Below are 21,178 nucleotides of genomic sequence, written 5' to 3' on the forward strand. Positions count from 1 at the left end.
TGTACTTTATTTCCTAACCACCACACAATTGTTATCTTTTACCCTTAATGTTCACACAAATAATTAATAGGGTAAACATTTAGAGCAGTTCAACATCATTGACAATGCTTTGTAGCCATGCTTAAAAACGCTCACCTCTCAGATAACCAATGTATGGAACTTGTAGAAAAACTAAATTTTCAACAGTCTAAACTGAATTTATCATAGATATTAGCTCTTACTGCCCCATCCCCCTCTTTTGAATGGCTGATTCAAAAGATATTTTGAGAATTTTCCATTTTAACTATTCTCAACATTTTACTTTGAAAGCAGAGAATAGTGGCACGTTTGTTAAAGACCCCTCAGTGTCAGCACTTGTACAATAGGAACAGTTCTCCATTTCAGCTAAAGGTATGTAGATCTGCATTATTGAGCCAATGAATTCATAAAGTAGCCCTTTTCTTTACATTCCTTATTAGTGGATCTGGCTGGCCAAGGAAGATCACAGGAGGACCACAGGCAAGAGTATAGATCCTCTGTTCTGAGGCAGGCATTACCTCTTGACACCACCAGCGAGGAGGGGAAACCCACCACCAGCAGGAGCAGTGTGCACTCAGCCCTTCCTTAATTCTTAAGGCACCTATTCCATTGGGCTTCCAGCTACATGTCCTGCCCATGTATCAACTTTACATCCCAGTGCCAAAGCAGAAGAACTAGAGTCAAGGGACACTTCTGTCCTGAAGTCCTCACCCCTCCTGCCCAATCCCTTTCCCCAGAATATGCTGAAAAGGAAGCCCTCAGACTGACTCTAGAGGTTCAGAGAGCGATCTCTCATGACATCTGGGACTTGGTGGACAAGGTCCAGATACTCAGAGAGACAGCCAGTTAGCTGCTCCAAACTTTATGTGTCCACATGATCTCCATGCTCGCCAGTCTTATGTCCCATATGCCTCATTATATTGCCACATCTCCTGTTGTCCCATCTCCCAGTTTGTCTCTGATACATGCAAGGTGTCTGTTCCTGCCACGGCCAGCCATTTGACATCCATGTTTGAGGAGGATTTCAACATTGGTGTGAAGACCAAAAACGATGATAGTCAAGAACCTTTGCCCCCAAGCCTGCAACATGCTTTTGAAATATCCTCTGGCTTGGAAGGTTTGACTATATTATGTTTTGGGACAGTGGACTCTTACGCTTAGACATTTTATGATCTAAGGGGCATATTTTAGAAAAGTGGTGCTGCACCAAGTGCAGCGTCACTTTTCTTGTGCCCCTTAGCACCCCCCTAATGCCACCATGTGCGCACCGTATTTAAAATACAGTGCACCATGGCGGTAGTTATGGAACTAGTGTCAGAATTTTTTATGCTAGTCTGGTGCTTTGCAGCATTAGCGTCCAAAATTCTGATGCTAATCCTGTAAAACATCCAGAGGCCCATTGTAAGCAATGGAAGCCTCCTTTGAGCAGGCATTAAAAGTGCCGAAAAAATGGTGCAAGGAAATTTCTTACAGAGGAACGCCCCCTTTGCATACATTATGCCTGGCACAGGCATAATGTATCACAAAGGGTTACAAATGGCTACAATGCATGCATTGCACTGCTTTGTCAATTTGGCGTGCTGATTTTAGCCTTCTAACGCCACATTAATATAAAAAAATGACCCTAATGTGGCGTTTGAATGGTGCTAGAGACTGTTAAATATGCCCCTATGTTTTTTTACCCTTTGTACAGAGACTGGTTCACTTAACACGTTTTTATTATTTTACCAAGTTACAATTTCCTTTCTGATTAAAGATTCAATTTTTGATCATCATGTAGAAGCTCCTTCAAATAAAGAGACACAGACAAAGTCAGGTTCATATGTGGTATATTTGTGATCATGGAACCATGTGTCATTGAACCATATGACCAAATTGGAGAAGTTCCTTCAGATCTATTATACATGAAAATCACAAAAGGTGTGAAAAGATAATATCCAATCATAAAACAGATAAGGTGATTTCTTCATCATTAAGAACAAATACATGACGTGATGTTGATCAGGAGATATGCAGATGACACAAACAATATACATCCAATCAACATCCAGGAATATGTTGTGTAGTAGGCGTGCTAACAGCATGACAACAGTGATACAATGTGGTGCAGAGTGTGATGTCTGCACGCTGTAACGGCTGGGACTTTCCAGAGTTAACAAAAAACCATTTCTTTATAACCCCTGACCAATCAAGTCCAAGCCTTAAGATCAAGCTATATACAGTTATAGATTTAACTGGATGTCGCTGGGTACGTGAGGCACTTGCTTATTACTTGCTGTGTCTTTTGAGTAAGCCTTGCACTACAAGCTGTTTCAGCAGAGTACATTAGTTTAATAAAGGTCATCTGACCTCTTGAATACGTTTTGCAGGCCTGTTCATCATTGAGTACCACAAGCTGAGGACAGGCCTGGGCAAATACAAAATAGATTCTCAAGCCAGTTTCCACATACCCTCCTTTGATAATCAATGATGATTCCTGTTCTCAGATTACGGGGCTGATTTAAGAAAAGTGGTGCTGCACCCAGCACAGTGCCACTTTCCTTGCACCCCTTAGCACCTTTCCACCGCCGTATTTAAAATACAGTGGCCCGTATTTATACTTTTTGACGCTAAACTGCGCTAACGCAGTTTAGCGTCAAAAATTTTTGCGCCGGCTAACGCCATTCTGAAGCGCCATGCGGGCGCCGTATTTATTGAATGGCGTTAGCCGGCGCAAGCAGACCGGCGCTGTCTGGTGCGCGTGGAAAAAAACCACATACACCAGGCAGCGCCGGCGTAGGGAAAAATGGCGTTAGGGCGTCTTAAAAATGGCGCAAGTCAGGTTGACGCTAAAAAATCGTCTTAACCCGATTTGCGCCATTTTAAACGACGCCCAGACGCCATTTACATGACTCCTGTCTTAGTAAAGACAGGAGTCATGCCCCCTTGCCCAATGGCCATGCCCAGGGGACTTATGTCCCCTGGCCATATTCACTGGGCATTGTGGCATGTAGGGGGGCACAAATCAGGCCCCCCTATGCCAAAAAAAAAAATATAAAAAAAATGTTTTTTATACTTACCTGAACTTACCTGAATGTCCCTGGGGTGGGTCCCTCCATCCTTGGGTGTCCTCCTGGGGTGGGCAAGGGTGGCAGGGGGGGTCCCTGGGGGCATGGGAGGGCAGCTGTGGGCTCATTTTGAGCCCACAGGTCCCTTAACGCCTGCCCTGACCCAGGCGTTAAAAAGAGGCGCAAATGCGGGGTTTTTTGACCCGACCACTCCCGGGCGTGATTTTTGCCCGGGAGTATAAATACGACGCATTTGCGTCGCAGACATTTTTTGGGACGGGAACGCCTACCTTGCATCTCATTAACGCAAGGAAGGCGTTCACGCAAAAAAATATCGCTCTTTACTCCTACTTTGGCGCTAGACGCGTCTAACGCCAAAGTATAAATATGGCGTTAGTTTTGCGCCGAATTTGCGTCGAAAAAAACGACGCTAATTCGGCGCAAACGGAGTATAAATATGGGCCAGTGTGCCATGGTGCAGAGTAGGGGGCAATAGTGTTAGAATTCCTGATGCTATTGATGTACTCTGCAGGAGTAGTGCCAAATCGTTGGTGCATCTCCTGCAAAGTTCATAGGGCCCCATTGTATTCAATGGCATGCCCTCTTTTGCTTCTGCTCTGAGCAGGCGTTAAAAGTGCAGAAACAAATGTCACAAGGAAATCTCATAGAACAGGGGCACTCCACCTTTGCATACATTATACCTGCACTCCACCTTTGCATACATTATGCCTGGTGCAGGAATAATGTAGCACAAAGGGGTACAAAGTAGCACAATGCATGCATTGCACCACTTTGTAAATATGGCACGCCATTTCTTGTCATCTAACGCCACATTAGCACAAAAAAAGGCTCTAATGTGATGGCACTAGGGGCTTTTAAATCAGCCACTAAGGGGCATATTTATACTCTGGGTGCACCGAATTAGCATCACTTTTTTTTACTCTAATTCGGTGCAAAACTAACTCCACATTTATACTTTGGTGCTAGACCCGTCTAGCCCCAAATTTATGGAGTTAAAGTCATTTTTTGGAAGTGGAGACCTACCTTGCTTTACTGCGATGCAAGGTAGGCGTTGTGACTAGTATTACCACACCAATCACTAGTGCTTCCAGTAGCCAGGGTCCTAAAGTCCCAAATAAGAGTGTGATAGAGGTCCATATGTATCTTCCCTGTATGTCATGTGCCTGTTGTTCCACTTCCCTTATTTTTCCAATTGCATTTTTGATGTTATCACTAATATTAGGGATGTAAGAACAGTTTTTTCTGGTATATGACCTGGCAGACCCCTCCCTCTTTCACCAGAATGTGTCTAGGGCAATTCTATTTTGGATAACCACACCCTCAAAACTGTTAACTCCTCAGTGTTGTTCCCCAGTCCTGCTGCAGTAGAGTCAGTCATGTTCTCAATCAGCCTGGCTTTAAACGCTCATTTTTGTGGGCTAGTCCTAGTGGTGGCATTAATACACCTATTACTGTTCTCATGTTGGCTACCCATTTTGCTAATCTTTTCTCCTGCACCTTCCTGGCCTCATCTGTGTAGGTAGGTGCTACAGATGTGTTACTTTTGGCATTTGTGGAAGCACAACGAACAAGTGGCTGCTCCCATACCATCCCATGGACAGGTAGGAGTAGGCTGAGCGCCTGCACACAAACAACAGACCCCTATATCTCATAAACGCAAGGGACGGGTACATCTCCCCTCCTCTGGCCCTTTGTGAATTGACATAATAGGTGCAGTTGCTATCGCCTATATTTATTTTTGATTTTTTCATCAGAGGTGGTGCCCGTAGCCTCATCCTTGCATGTCAAAGTTTCTCCTCAACCCCCCCCTTTTAGTAACACTTTCATAGTAAACATAACGGACAAATCATCCTGGGTGTTTTTAATGCAGAAAGGGGCCACTATCTGTTGCCCTGGTCTTAGTTTTGGTCTCCTGGGAGATTCCATACCTCAGTATGATAGTGTCTCCCTACTCCCTGCCTTGGTGTCATGTTAAAATATGCTAATAGGGACAACTCTCCCTAATGAATGCACATGCCTCCTGATCGTTTCCCCTTGATGTAGTCCTTTCAACTGATGTATGTTTTCCAGGAATCAGAACTGCTATCCTTACTGGTATGTTATGTTGTGTTGTGTTGCCAGCATTTTCCTCACCATAGTACATTCCACATATCTCGGCATTGGTATAGCATAATAAGTTATTCTATCCTCAGCATCCATTGGCAGGTGTGTGCAAACATAACATTCCAATACGTTCATAAGAGTTGCATACATTTTCAGCATTTTAATATACTTGTTCCTTTCATATTCTTTTCACATCATTTCCCCATCATCACTTTCCTCTCCATTTATTAACTTTTGACACATTTCTCAATTGGTACGAAGAGTACAGAGCCACTGGAACATATGTTATGTGTGTTTTTTCCTCTATGAAAGGAATTGAGATATATTCTGAATATGTTATTACCAATGTTGTTATAATCATTTTAGGGACTGCTGTGCAGACTACAACAAAGACATGTGACCATTTCTTCCTGCTGGTCAATGTGATGTCAGATATTATGGGTCTAATCAATTTTTCAAACAAGGCCTTTGAACAGCAATTTCCTGTATTTTTGAATGCCTCATTAGAGGTTACCAGGACGTGACTCAGCAGATACTTTCGAGTGAAGATTATACCGAGATCCTTTAACAAGAGGAGTGGGTGGTGTGGCTGGTGGTGCTCCGAATCCTTGTTGTTCATGCAGCAGAGGTGGTGCTTTCTTGGTGTGAGAGCTGTACATCCAGGATGTCAGCCCCTCACACTTGACAGTTGTAGCAATCATCAGAAGGACCTGGAATGGTCCCTTCCACTGGGGCTGCAGGCAGTGGTATCTGGTGCAAGTTTTAACCCATGCCCAGTCTCCCTGGTGAAGGACGTGTGCAGCTGGTGTTGCTGAGTCAGGGAGGGCCTGGAACACCTGACGATGAAGACAACATAATGTCTCTGTTAGTTTCCTGCAGTGCCGTAAAAGAAACCATTAGATACTGACAGGGGAGCAATAGACATGAGGCCCAGAATGTGCATGGGGTGACCAAATAATATCTCATGGGGGCCGAATTTGGTCACTCTGTCAGGGGTGCTCCTCATTGCCAGCAGAGCATCAATCCAGGATAGTTCAGTGGATGCACAAATCTTTCCAATCTTGTTCTTTAGCACCCCATTCTTTCACTCCGCTGCACCCGCTGCTGGTGGGTTGTAGATGCAGTGCAGCTTATGCGTAACACCCAGCCCTTTACAGACGCCTTTGATTATCTGGGAAACAAACGCTGGGCCATTGTCAGAACTCAAAAGGGATGGTACTACAAAACATAGGATCAGCTCTTTAAGGAGACATTTGACAAAAGTTAGTGTATCACAGTTCTTTGTAGGCTATGCCTCTGTCCATTTGGAGAACGTACACACAACAACTAGTACATGTTATACTTGAACACCGGGTGGCATGTCAATGAAATCAAGATGGAGACTTTCAGATGGTCAGATGCAGGGGAAAATGGTCAGATGCAGTTGGTGTGCCCTTCCCAACATTATACTGTGCAGAGACTGTACATAGTTTACATAAAGGTTCAGCTGTTTGGAGACATCTGGGATTGTACCAACATTGAGAAAAAAGCCTTATCATGCAATCTCAGCCAACCTGTGGAGGACGGAGAAATAAACAAGCCATAGATGAGAGCATAGACATAGGCAAACATATTTTACCATTTTGTCCTACCCACAATCCCTCCTCTGTTTGCACACACCCACAATCCTGTCATAGTTTTATTCCCATGTGATCCACCATTCCCTGTATTTTTAACGGGTCAAAACATGCCATCTTCAATTTTTGTATTACCTTGTGTAGTAGTATGTGTACCATAGCCAGCTCACATCCTGCAATGGCTATCCTTTTAACTTCCCATCCGCAAATGCATTTCCTCGTGATACATAATCCTTAGATGCAATGTGTGCAGCACATTTGACAATTGCTACTCTAGCTGGCAATATTAAGGTCTGTAAAAGGTCTGTTATCAATTGTGCAGATTGAATCTGATGACTTGCTGAAGTGGGAATACCCTGCATTGCCCACAGCTGGCCACAGTTGTGTGTCACCCGAAAGGCATATTGGCTGTCAGTGTATATTTTGACCTTCTTCCCTTTGGCCAAACAACAAGTTCTGGTCAGTGCTATTAGCTCAGCTGCTTGAGCGCTTTTCACCTCTGGGAAGCATACTCCTTCCAGCAGGTAGCAAGCAGTGCTGACAGCATAGGAAGCTTGCACAATCCCACAGTCCTCCTGCAAGCACGAACCATCTACAACTAAAAACAGATGAGCATTGGGAAGTGGGATGTCTTGCAACTCTGGTTGCACCTTGATATGTGTTAGACCTGCCAGCCTTAGGGTGGTCACCCCTAACTTTTTGCCTGCCTCCCTCCACTTTTTGGACCTGTTTTTGCTGGCTTTTAGACTCTGCGCACTTTACCACTGCTAACCAGTGCTAAAGTGCATATGCTCTCTCCCTTTAAACATGGTTATCTTGGATCATACCTGATTGGACTATTTAATTTACCTATAAGTCCCTAGTAATGTGCACTATATGTGCCTAGGGCCGGTAGATTAAATGCTACTAGTGGGCCTGCAGCACTGGTTGTGCCCCCCACTTAAGTAGCCCCTTTTCCTTGTCTCAGGCCTGCCATTGCATGGCCTGTGTGTGCAGTTTCACTGACACCTCGACTTGGCATTTAAAAGTACTTGCCAAGCCTAAACCTCCCCTTTCTCCACATATAAGTCACCTCTAGTGTGTGCCCTAGGTAACCCCCAGAGCAGGGTGCTGTGTGGGGGAAAGGTAGGACATGTACCAGTGTAGTTTACATGTCCTGGTAGTGTAAAACTCCTAAATTCGTTTTGCACTACTGTGAGGCCTGCTCCCTTCATAGGCTAACATTGGGGCTGCCTTCATACAGTATTGAAGTGGTAGCTGCTGATCTGAAAGGAGTAGGAAGATCATATTTAGTATGGCCAGAATAGTAATACAAAATCCTGCTGACTGGTGAAGTTGGATTTAATATTACTATTCTAGAAATGCCACTTTTAGAAAGTGAGCATTTCTTTGCACTTAAATCTTTCTGTGCCTTACAATCCACGTCTGGCTGGGCTTGGTTGACAGCTCCTTGTGCATTCACTCAGACACACCCCAAACACAGGGTACTCAGCCTCACTTGCATACATCTGCATTTTGAATGGGTCTTCCTGTGCTGGGAGGGTGGAGGGCCTGCTCTCACAGAAAGGACTGCCACACCCCCTACTGGGAACCTGGCAGACAGGATTGGTCTGGAAGGGGACCTGGTGCACTTATTAGCCACTCTTTGAAGTCTCCCCCACTTCAAAGGCACATTTGGGTATAAAACAGGGCCTCTGCCCTACCTCATCAGACACTTGCTGGAGAAGAAACCTGAACCAGAACCTGCATTCTGCCAAGAAGAACTGCCTGGCTGCCTAAAGGACTCACCTGACTGCTTTCTACAAAGGACTGCTGCCTTGCTGTTGCCCTGCTGCCTTGCTGAACTCTTGTCTGGCTGTGAAAGTGCTCTCCAAGGGCTTGGATAGAGCTTGCCTCCTGTTCCCTGAAGTCTCAGGACCAAAAAGACTTCTCTTTTTCACTTGGACGCTTCGTGCGCCGAAATTTTCGACGCACAGCTTGTTCCGCGGCGAGAAAAACGCCACACACCGACGCTGATTGACGTGACGCCTTCAGGACGACCGGAACTTCGACGCACGGCCTCGCAAGGACAACGCCGCCCGACCTCCAGAGGAGAAATCGACGCAACGCCTGCCGTGAGAGCAAAACTTCGACACGCAGCCCCGCAGAACGACGCGCAGCCGGAAAACAAGCAGGAGAATCCACGCACAGACCCAGGACATCTGGTAATCCCCGCGATCCACAGAAAGAGACTGTCCGCGTGCCAGAAAACGACGCATGACTTCCCCGCGTGGAAAATAACGACGCAAGTGCGTGTGTGCTGGGGAGAAATCAACGCACAAACCATTTTACCACGTAACTCTTCTTCTGTGGCCCTCTGAGGAGATTTTCCACTCCAAACCAGGTACTTTGTGCTTGAAAGAGACTTTGTTTCCTTTTTAAAGACTTAAGATACTTTATATCACTCTTCAGTGATATCTCTAAAAATTCACACTGCAACTTTATTCGTTTTGACCTACAATTATCCTGATAAATATTATATATTTTTTTAAACACTGTGTGGTGTATTTTTGTGGTACCATATGTTGGTATTGTATGATTTATTGCACAAATACTTTACACATTGCCTTCTAAGTTGAGCCTGACTGCTCGTGCCAAGCTACCAGAGGGTGGGCACAGGATAATGTTGGGATTGTGTGTGACTTACCCTGACTAGAGTGAGGGTTTTTGATTGGACAGAGGGTAACCTGACTGCCAACCAACAGCCCCATTTCTAACATTGGTGATCAGCGGTGAGGATAGGACTTGTATTTGTGCAGTGACATACAGTAGCTAAGTATTTCACTACCTACCCACAGTTGAAGGTCAACTTGATTTTTATCTCTTTTTGCAAATTTGTTTTTTTCCTGACAATTTTCAAAAACTAAATCCTCACTCAACATGTCTCTGACTGGGTCTCAGATGGGAGACTTTGACCTAGTCCTGTTGGATACATATACGGTCAAACAACTAAAAGGGTTCTGCAGAGCACTGAGGGTACCCACCCAAGGTGCCTCCAAAAAGGAGGACTTTCAAGTGGCGCTGAGGGCCTGGGCAGAAGCCCATTTAGCAGAAAATGGCCCCTCAGAGGATTTGTTGCTATCTGTGGATGGTGTTACCAATGCAATTGTGCCCCCTTCCAGACCAGGGAGCAGTGTCTCTGTGCAAAGCCTGACCGTAGAGGAAAGGAGAGAGGAAAGGGAGTTCCAATTGCAAATGGCAAAACTGAAAATTGAGGCTCAACAGGAGGAAAGAAGGGCAGAGAGAGAAGCCAAACAAGCTGAGACTGAAAGAGCAGACAAACAGATTGAAGCTGAAAGGGCAGCCAAACAGGTGGAAGCTGAAAGAGCTTTGGCTGAAAAGAAACTATTGTTGGCTCATGAACTGAGTCTCAAGGAGCTGGAGATCAAGGCGAGACAGTCTGAATCCAGCAATAATGGTGGCAGCATACAGACAGGACCTGCTAGAGAAAAGAATGTTCGTATACCCAAAAATGTGGTGCCCAGTTTTGTGGTGGGAGATGACATAGATAAATGGTTAGCTGCTTATGAAGTTGCACTAAGGGCTCATGAGGTTCCTGAAGGGCAATGGGGGGTAGCTATGTTGGGTTATGTGCCGCCATTGAGGAGGGACACACTTCTCACATTGGATCAACCGGATCAAAACACATACCCACTTCAGAAAGCCACTTTACTTGCCAAGTTTGGGCTGACCCCTGAAGGATACCGTCAGAGGTTCAGGGACAGCACCAAACAAACCACACAAACATGGGTAGATTTCTTTGACTTTTCCAGTAAGGCACTGAATGGATGGGTGCGGGGCAACAAAGTAGATAATTATAAAGGACTATATGACTTGATTCTGAGAGAGCATATACTCAATGTTACCTATACAGAGTTGCGCCAGCACTTGGTAGATAGTAAGCTGACTGATCCCAGGAAGCTTGCTGAGGAGGCGGATTTCTGGGTTAGCACCAGAGTGTCCAAAAAGGTACCTGGGGGACACACCCACAAAGGTGGTCAGGGTTCCCAACAGAAGAAAGAGGGGGGAGATAAACTTACAGATAAGGAACTCTCAAAAGGCCCCCAAAAGAATTCCCAGGGAGGGGGTGGCAACCATTCCTTTTCCAGATTTGGGAAAAAGCCAGGGACGTATGATAGGTCAGGGAAATCCAACCCCAAATGCATGGAGTGTTACCAGTATGGTCACTATAAAGACGACCCCCAGTGCTCCAAGAGGGCACAGTCCACTACCGGACAGATACCTGGGTTGACTAGTGTAGCACTTGGGGGGGAGATGGACCCAGATAGCTTTGGGGAACAGGTAGAGATTTCCCTAGTGTCTCTGGGAGAAGGAGAGATGGTGCCCAAAGCCCACATGCCCCAAAATACTTCCAAGTACAGGCAGTGGGTCACCATTGATGGGCAGAAGGTGGAGGCTCTGCGTGACACAGGAGCCAGTATGACTACTATCAAGAGTCAGCTGGTGTCAACAGAGCAAATAGTCCCTAATACATTCCACCAGGTCATAGTTGCTGACAATCGTGAGAGTCACCTAGCGGTGGCACTGGTTCCCTTTGAGTGGGGGGGGGTCTCTGGTACTCTGAAAGTAGCTGTGAGTCCTGCCATGCCTGTAGATTGTCTGTTAGGCAATGATCTTCAGCATACTGCTTGGAAAGAAGTAGAGCTCAGATCTCACCTGGAGATGTTAGGGTTACCTGAGTGGGCTGCATGACCACACGGTCCATGGCTGACCAAGAGGGAAGTCAAGGGCGTCTGGAGCCTGGAACAATGGCCCAGAGAACTGCCAAGAGGAGGGACAACGGGCACGGGGAACCAGCCCCAGAAGTTCCCGCAGTGGTTGACGGGGCTCCTGAGGAGGAGGCTCCCGAACCAACTGGGGAAGACATTGCCACCCTAGGTGACCTACCTGAGCTTGCTGGCTGGCAAGTTGAGGGTGGACCCACCAGGGAGGAATTCTGCAAGGCACAGAAAGAATGTCCCACTCTAGTGGGTCTGAGGAAGCAAGCCTCAGACCAGGCGGCAGGTGAAGCCTTTGGCGATCACCACATATATTGGGAGAATGATCTCCTCTACAGTGAGCCTAAGGTTCCGGCCATTGGGGCAGCGCGTGCGCTGGTGGTCCCCCAGTATTACCGAACCTTCCTACTGGGTCTGGCTCACGACATTCTCCTGGCAGGACATTTGGGGCAAGGCAAGACCTTTGACAGGCTTGTCACCCACTTTTATTGGCCTAGAATGAGGACAAACTCAGATAAGTTCTGTAGATCTTGTCCTACCTGCCAGGCCAGTGGTAAAGCAGGAAAAAGTGTTAAAACCCCCCTGATTCCACTTCCTCTCATTGGCACCCCCTTTGAAAGGGTGGGCATCGACATTGTTGGTCCATTGGACCCCAAAACTTCCCTAGGCAACAGGTTCATGCTGGTTTTGGTGGACCATGCCACCCGTTACCCAGAGGCAATCCCTCTGAGGACTATAACTGCACAGGTGGTGACCAGAACTCTGATGGGGATATTTACCCGTGTGGGATTCCCAAAGGAGATAGTGTCTGACAAAGGCACTAACTTCATGTCTGCATACATGAAGTCTCTGTGGGATGCGTGTGGGGTAACCTACAAGTTCACCACACCCTATCACCCCCAATCTAATGGTCTTGTGGAGAGATTCAACAAGACCTTGAAAGGCATGATTGGTGGCCTCCCTGAGGCCATGAGGCGTAAGTGGGACGTCCTCTTACCATGCCTTCTCTTTGCTTACAGAGAGGTCCCCCAGAGGGGGGTGGGGTTCAGTCCCTTTGCGCTTCTCTATGGGTACCATGTCAGGGGACCCTTAAGCATTGTCAAGGAGGGGTTGGAGAAAGCTCCAAAGGCACCCCCTCAGGATGTGGTCAGCTACATGTCGGCCCTCCGCAACCAGATGAACCGCTTCTGGAAAGAGGCCCAAAGTAACCTTGAGGCCAGTCAAGAGGTAATGAAACCTAAGGGTGCTCCATGTCAACCGACTAAAGGCTCATTTTGAGAGGTCTCGTGCTTCTGGTCACGGATGAAGGAATGGAGGAGGAGAGTGAACCTCTCCCCGACCTCCTATCCGCCCAAGAAGGTGATGGGTCAGTGAAAGGGGTCATTCTCTCTAACTCCCTTACTCTAAACCAGAAATGAGACTGCTATGAGCTGTTGGAGCAGTTCTCCCCCCTGTTCTCCCTTACTCCTTGACTGACCCACCTCTTTGTTCATGACATTGACACAGGTGACAGTCTCCCTGTGAAGAACAACATTTACAGGTTATCTGATAAGGTGAAGGCCAGCATCAAGGAGGAGGTCTCCAAGATGTTAGCTTTAGGGGTTATCGAGAAATCCAGTAGTCCCTGGGCCAGCCCAGTGGTGTTGGTCCCTAAGGCTACTGCCCCAGGTGCGAAGCCAGAACTCCGGTTCTGTGTGGACTACCGGGGTCTCAACTCACTCACACGGACTGATGCTCACCCCATCCCCCGAGCTGATGAGCTCGTTGACAGACTGGGTGCTGCCAAGTTTCTGAGAACGTTTATTCTTACTTCAGGGTACTGGCAGATCGCCCTGACTGAGGGGGCTAAAGAGAGATCTGCCTTTTCAACCCCTGAGGGCCATTACCAGTTCCGGGTGATGCCATTTGGGTTGAAAAATGCCCCCGCTACCTTCCAACGGTTGGTTAACGGGGTCCTAGCTGGCAAGGATGCCTTCTGTGCAGCCTACCTGGATGACATAGCTGTCTACAGTTCCAGCTGGGAGGAACACCTGCTCCACTTCAAGGAGGTGCTTCAGGCCCTGCAACAGGCAGGCCTGACCATCAAGGCAAGTAAGTGCCAGATTGGGCAGGGTTCCGTGGTGTACTTGGAACACCTAGTGGGTGGTGGCAAGGTGCAGCCACTCCAGGCCAAGATTGAAACTGTCAAGGCCTGGCAACCACCTAGAACACAGACTGAGGTGAGAGCCTTTTTAGGCCTCACAGGATACTACCGCAGATTTGTCAAGGGCTATGGTACCATTGTGTCACCCTTGACAGAACTCACTTCCAAGAAACAACCTAGGTTGGTGAATTGGACAGAGGCTTGTCAGAAAGCCTTTGACTCTCTGAAGGAAGCCATGTGCACGCCCCCGTGCTCAAGGTCCCTGACTACTCCCAGGAATTTATCGTGCAGACAGACGCTTCAGAGCATGGCATAGGGGCGGTCCTAGCACAGCTAAATGAGGAGGGCCTAGACCAGCCAGTAGTCTTTATTAGCAGAAGGCTATTACCATTGGAACAGAGGTGGAGTGCTATTGAGAGAGAAGCTTTTGCTGTGGTCTGGGCACTGAAGAAGCTAAGACCCTACCTGTTTGGGACTCACTTCCGGGTTCAGACAGACCACAGGCCCCTCAGATGGCTCATGCAGATGAGGGGTGAAAATCCAAAACTCTTGAGGTGGTCCATTTCCCTACAGGGGATGGACTTTACGGTGGAGCATCGCCCAGGGGTTGACCACGCCAATGCTGATGGTCTCTCCAGATACTTCCGCCTTAGCGTTGAGAGCTCCCAGGAGGTCGGGTAGCTCTCCCCACTTTCAGCTGGACACATGTTAGACCTGACAGCCTTAGGGTGGTCACCCCTAACTTTTTGCCTGCCTCCCTCCACTTTTTGGACCTGTTTTTGCTGGCTTTTAGACTCTGCGCACTTTACCACTGCTAACCAGTGCTAAAGTGCATATGCTCTCTCCCTTTAAACATGGTTATCTTGGATCATACCTGATTGGACTATTTAATTTACCTATAAGTCCCTAGTAATGCGCACTATATGTGCCTAGGGCCGGTAGATTAAATGCTACTAGTGGGCCTGCAGCACTGGTTGTGCCACCCACTTAAGTAGCCCCTTTTCCTTGTCTCAGGCCTGCCATTGCATGGCCTGTGTGTGAAGTTTCACTGACACCTCGACTTGGCATTTAAAAGTACTTGCCAAGCCTAAACCTCCCCTTTCTCCACATATAAGTCACCTCTAATGTGTGCCCTAGGTAACCCCTAGAGCAGGGTGCTCTGTGGGGGAAAGGTAGGACATGTACCTGTGTAGTTTACATGTCCTGGTAGTGTAAAACTCCTAAATTCGTTTTGCAATACTGTGAGGCCTGCTCCCTTCATAGGCTAACATTGGGGCTGCCATCATACAGTATTGAAGTGGTAGCTGCTGATCTGAAAGGAGTAGGAAGGTCATATTTAGTATGGCCAGAATAGCAATACCAAATCCTGCTGACTGGTGAAGTTGGATTTAATATTACTATTCTAGAAATGCCACTTTTAGAAAGTGAGCATTTCCTTGCACCTAAATCTTTCTGTGCCTTACAATCCACGTCTGGCTGGGCTTGGTTGACAGCTCCTTGTGCATTCACTCAGACACACCCCAAACACAGGGTACTCAGTCTCACTTGCATACATCTGCATTTTGAATGGGTCTTCCTGGGCTGGGAGGGTGGAGGGCCTCATCAGACACTTGCTGGAGAAGAAACCTGAACCAGAACCTGCATCCTGCCAAGAAGAACTGCCTGGCTGGCGGTGCTCCACAGGGTATTCTGACCGCGGCGGTTCAGCCGCGGCCAGAAAGGGAAAACCGGCGGTCTCCCGCCGGTTTTCCGCTGCCCTGGAAATCCCCCATCGCGGCGCAGCTTGCTGCGCCACCATGGGGGATTCTGACACCCCATACCGCCATCCTGTTCCTGGCGGTTCGCCCGCCAGGAACAGGATGGCGGTATGGGGTGTCGTGGGGCCCCTGGGGGCCCCTGCAGTGCCCATGCCAATGGCATGGGCACTGCAGGGGCCCCCGTAAGAGGGCCCCACTTTGTATTTCAGTGTCTGCCTTGCAGACACTGAAATACGCGACGGGTGCCACTGCACTCGTCGCACCTTCCCACTCCGCCGGCTCAATTCTGAGCCGGCGTCCACGTGGGAAGGATGATTTGCACTGGGCTGGCGGGCGGCCTTTTGGCGGTCGCCCGCCAGCCCAGTGCAAATCCCAAAATACCCTCAGCGTTCTTTCGACCGCGGAGCGGTATTTTGGAGGGGGGAACTCTGGCGGGCGGCCTCCGCCGCCCGCCAGGGTGAGAATCACCCCCTTTATATTACTTTTCAGTGATATCTCTACAAATTCACACTGCAGCTTTATTCGTTTTGACCTACAATTATCCTGATAAATATTACATTTTTTTTTAAACACTGTGTGGTGTATTTTTGTGGTACTATACGGTGGTATTGTATGATTTATTGCACAAATACTTTACACATTGCCTTCGAAGTTAAGCCTGACTGCTCGTGCCAAGCTACCAGAGGGTGGGCACAGGATAATCTTGGATTGTGTGTGACTTACCCTGACTAGAGTGAGGGTTTTTGCTTGGACAGAGGGTAACCTGACTGCCAACCAAAAACCCAATTTCTAACAATATGTCTATCACTAGCAAGCACACAATCATAAAGAATCTCATCTGCAGTGAGTTTGCCTGGGACATGGTCAGTTGGTAAGAGACATGCTGGGTTTAGGGTGGTGCATCTCTTAATTATAATGTGTGGTGCCAAAAGTGTCAATTCATACCTTGTCAGGCATGCGTTTGTAAGGTGTTGTGTGTTTGTTGAAGTCAAATATATCCCAGAATGGGGAACATGTAGGGTCAAGGAGTGTGCTAACACAATGTTCTCAGATTGTGCCACTGCCAAGGTAGCCGTTGCTACCACCCATAGGCACGGAGGGAAGGAGTGGCCACTGGGTCTAAGGTAGCAGAGTAGTATGCTACTAAGCAGGAATAGTTACCATGCTTCTGGGTGAGCACCGCCAGAGAGCACCCCTCTCTCTCTTGTCGGAAAAGGTGGAATTCCTTGGTGTAGTCTGGCAGGCCCAAGGTGGGGGCAGCACACAGGCCATGTTTCAAGGTGACAAATGCAATCTGGCATGCAGATGTCCAGGGCACAGGTGTAGGTATCCACTTGTTGGTGAGGGCTTGGAATGGACGGGCAACCAGTGAGAAGTTAGGTATCCAGTGGCAGCAATGCCCTGCTATTCCAAAAAATGCCCTCAACTCTGTCTGAGTGAGTGGTATTGGAAAGTGTATAATAACCAATATCCTGTCAGGGAGCAGTTTCCGTGTTCCCTCTAAAACCTCATGGCTAAAGTATTTGACACCAGTTGAACAGGATTGTAGTTTCTTGGGGGACACCTTATAACCCTTTGCTGCAAGATGACAGAGAAGAGCTGTTGTTGCAGCTGTGCATGCTGCCTGCGATAGTGAAGCTATCAGGAAGTCATCAATGTTTTGAAAGACAGTGGAGCCTTCTGGTAGTGTGAGGGTGTCCTAATATTTCTTTAGAGCCTGAGTGAAGATGGAAGGGGACTCAGTATACCCCTGTGATAACCTACACCAACAATATGTCTTCTGTTCGAAACTGAACAAGAAGAGGTACTGGGAATTAGAATGAAAAGGTATCGTGAAGAAGGTTGAAGTGAGGTCCAACACTGTAAAGTACTTGGCTGTCAGTGGCATATTGTTCAGTATGATGGCAGGGTTAGGTACCACAGGAAAGGACAGTATCAAAATCTTGCTTAAGACGTAGAGGTCTTGAATGAATCTATATTCAATATATAACCATTTGGGCCCAAAGCGGCCTTTTTCGCAGGGAGTATAAGAGTATTGCAAGGGCTGTATCTTGTCTCTCTTATTATTCCTTATTGCAGTATGTCAACTGTTATTGGAGCAATACCCTCCTCGCCTTTTTGTATTTTGTACTGTGGAATACATGGCAATGGGTACTCCTGGTTGCACCCTAATGCACACTGGTGAGAGGTCCAACACTTAAGGCAAATCATTCTGGTGATGTGCCCAGATGATGTGTGGGACAGCACCCCTCAATTCAGGCCAGGTGGAAGTTCAGGCTCAGCACATGTCATAAATGCTTGGAGCAGCAGAACAAAAATCAGGAAAGGTACTGTCTTACCCATGACTGTCCCCATTACACAGGGGCCCGCTAGATCAACTTCTATTTCTGGAACTATCAGGCAGTCCTACCCCTTTGGGAGCCCTAGAATGTTTCATGGGGTGAGGGGTTGCGGGGTAGTAACCATCGGTCATGTCCTTGTCTGCTGTCCACTGCAACCCATTGTTCACAGATGTGATGGCAGTGGAGGGACTGGGCGTAGCCATATTTTGGGGTGGGGCAGTCCTATGTGCATTAGAAGGAGGGGGAGGAGGAGCTGGTATGTCAAAGACATTAGTAGGCTAGGAGGGGGCTTGCGCTGTCCTGTCCATCCGAGGCCCTGGTCCTCCTACCCCTAATCTTGAAGCTTTCAGGGCTGTTCGCCCGCCAGTGGCCGGGCTGGTTACAGTGGAGCAGGATGTCCCTGGCAGGGCTATGAACTTGCATTGGCTCCCACCGACCTCCCTTTACCCCTGCTACGGCCTCTGCCAACTGCCCATTATTCTGATAGTATTGTTCCTGTGCCACCATCATTTGTACTTTATCTCTCTTTACCTTCACTTCTTACAATGCCTGCAAGTGTGCCTAGTAGCAGCCAATATTTTCTCTACTGGCTCTTGTTGCCAACAGACAAAGGATGTCCGTAAATGTGTCTGTATTGGTATATTCAGTCCCTGTACAAAAGTTGTGTCAAACGTCGGGAGACCCTCATCTAAAGGATTGCACATGCCACTGTTCTGCTGATATATTTGCAACAGACAATCATAATATGAATTGACTGTTTCATCCTTTTCCTGTGTTGTGTTCACTATCTTTGACTAATCTACCCTGCCTACTGGTATTTTTGTCTTTAAATGTTGTATATCTTCTAATTTTGTTGCAACAATGTTGTAGGGTTACCCCCTGACTTTCATTCTGGTTCAGCTACTGAGCAGGTAATGGTGTATTTGCATTCTTCCCATAAATCTTTAGACACACTAATGTTGATCAGTATGTCCACATCTTTCCAAAGAATGCCCTCCATTGCTACCATAAATAATAAAAACAAACTTGGCCACAAGGGGGACGTGTATGCCTTGACTTCCACAGCAAATCTTAACTCTAGAAAAAAGGACCCTTTTGTCTAAGTATGTATCCTTAAATTAGTTTTTTTTTTTTTTTTTTTTTTAACCATTTCATCATTTTCATTCAGAACAGAATAATCTATTAATAAACCGTAAACATTTTTTAATTTATAGATGCTCCTATGGTGACGGCGCAGTGAACGTGAATATTGTGATAATTAAAGTGCTAAAGTGTTATATACAATATGTACAGAATGTGGTTAAAAATGAAGAAGACCAGTGATCTTCAATAAGACTCCTTAATTCCAGGTGTCTTGAAATCACCTTATATTTTTACATTAATCCACTTCAAATTTTGTCAACGTTTCGACCCTATATAAAGACACAAATCAATAACGGGTCATCTTCAGGACTGAAAAATTATTTATGCTGGTAGCACCTATTGGTTCAAAGATTTTAAACACTGATCTCCAAAAGTATTTCCTAATATCTATCAAAAACACTTCTGGTCATTTTTATGAGTCTCAAACTGCTTGGCAAATGAACAATCTATTGAATTTGCCCTTCACAGAGGTAGGAAACGCCATGACTCCGTGTCATATAATGTTGTTTAAATTACTCTGTTCAGATGCTCAGGAGGACGCCAACTTGCATCAGAAGATAGAACTTGCTGTACATGAGGCATGTATGAAGAACAACTACAAACATCCTGGGCAACTGCATGGGGGTGAAGTATATGCAATATATGTAGTTAAACTGCAGCAATTTCAGATGCACATTTCTTAAGACCTACGGAACGTGGCTCAAGATCTTGTTCCAGTCCCCATCAATAAAGTCAAATTGCAGGTCCTGACTCCAGCGGTATCTCAATCCAGTCAGTGCTGGACCCACTGCCCAGTGTCAGGTACCAATTAGTGACCCTATGCCTTGCAGGGCTCCACGTCAACATCGTATGGAGCACTAGGTTAGTGTCTGGCTCCCTGTCTGGGTTGCCCTACACCTCCCCCATCAGCCTTCTAAGCAATGCATGCATCTAGAACTGTCCAGAAGGATGGAGTATGTGCTTTGAAGTTCCTCAAAAGAGAAGTTGACCCCCACAAACAGATGACCCAAGGTTAAAACAAAAGCACTACCACGACCTGTGTGTCATCATCTCCACTCTTGCGAAGGCAGGTAAGCCCCACAGAGGGAGGTCAGCAAGTGTGCTGCCCAGTCAGTGTATATAATGGGACCAGCAGTACCAGATGACCTGGAGCAAGAGTGGACTCCCCCAGAATGTCCCCAAACATGAATGCTGGTGTCACCCCAGGCCAAAGATACTCTGTCCTTGATGGCGTCTCATGGCGAGCCACATCATCAGCCATTGTAACTGTCCTGCTAGGTAGTACAATTTATGGACTGTGATCCCGAGCCCCTCACTGTCATGGGCCAACACAATGTCTCTAGAGCAACAAGAACCCTGCATGTCACCCAGATCAGGTAAAAAAGTTATCCTCACAAGTTGTAGAACATAGCTCGGGGCAGCAGCATGGGAACAGTGGTGAACACATATAGGAGCCATAATACAGCCACCATTTTCACCAGTGCTACATGACCTAGGTATGACAGAGGCACTGTTCACCTAAAAGCCAAAGGTGAATGGAGGGAGGCAATCCAGATTATGCTTCTGTATGTCTGCAGAGTCTCTGTATGTGTGGACCTCCAGATACCAAAAGGAATGCAGGGCAAGTGGGATCTCATAACATCAAGACCCCAGCAAGGACGTCACGCACAAGTCTGATGGAAAAAAATCATGATTTCTGTTTATTTAACTGAAGCCTGGAGAACACAACAAATAAGCCCAGGAGTTTCAAGACTGGTGGTAGACCCAAAGTAACATTGTTTAGGTAAATCAGGATGTTGCCTGCATACAAAGAAATAATGTGTTCCTGACCAGCCACCTTCAGTCCATGCTCCCTTCAAGAGTTTTCATCCTGCATGCCAAAGGCTCCATGGAGAGCACAAACACTAACGGCGACGGCTGTTAACTCCTCAAACCCCATGAGGTAGATGACATCAAAAAGGTTCATCCACAAGAGGCTATCAAATGCCTTCTTCATCTCCGCTGAAACTGTGACAGCTCAGGGGCTGCCTTCTGGCAATCTGTCTAATAGGTGGAAGAGGTGTTTTATGTTAGCGGAGGTACACCTCCCTGGAACAAAGCCACTCTGGACCAAATGGTTCAGGGACGGTAAACAAGAGTGGATATGATTTGTAACGATCTTCTCCAAGATCTTACAATCCATATTTAGGAAGGACAAGGGGTGGTAGGCA

The sequence above is a fragment of the Pleurodeles waltl genome, chromosome 2_2, assembly GCF_031143425.1.
Source record: "Pleurodeles waltl isolate 20211129_DDA chromosome 2_2, aPleWal1.hap1.20221129, whole genome shotgun sequence".
Classification (NCBI taxonomy): Eukaryota; Metazoa; Chordata; class Amphibia; order Caudata; family Salamandridae; genus Pleurodeles; species Pleurodeles waltl.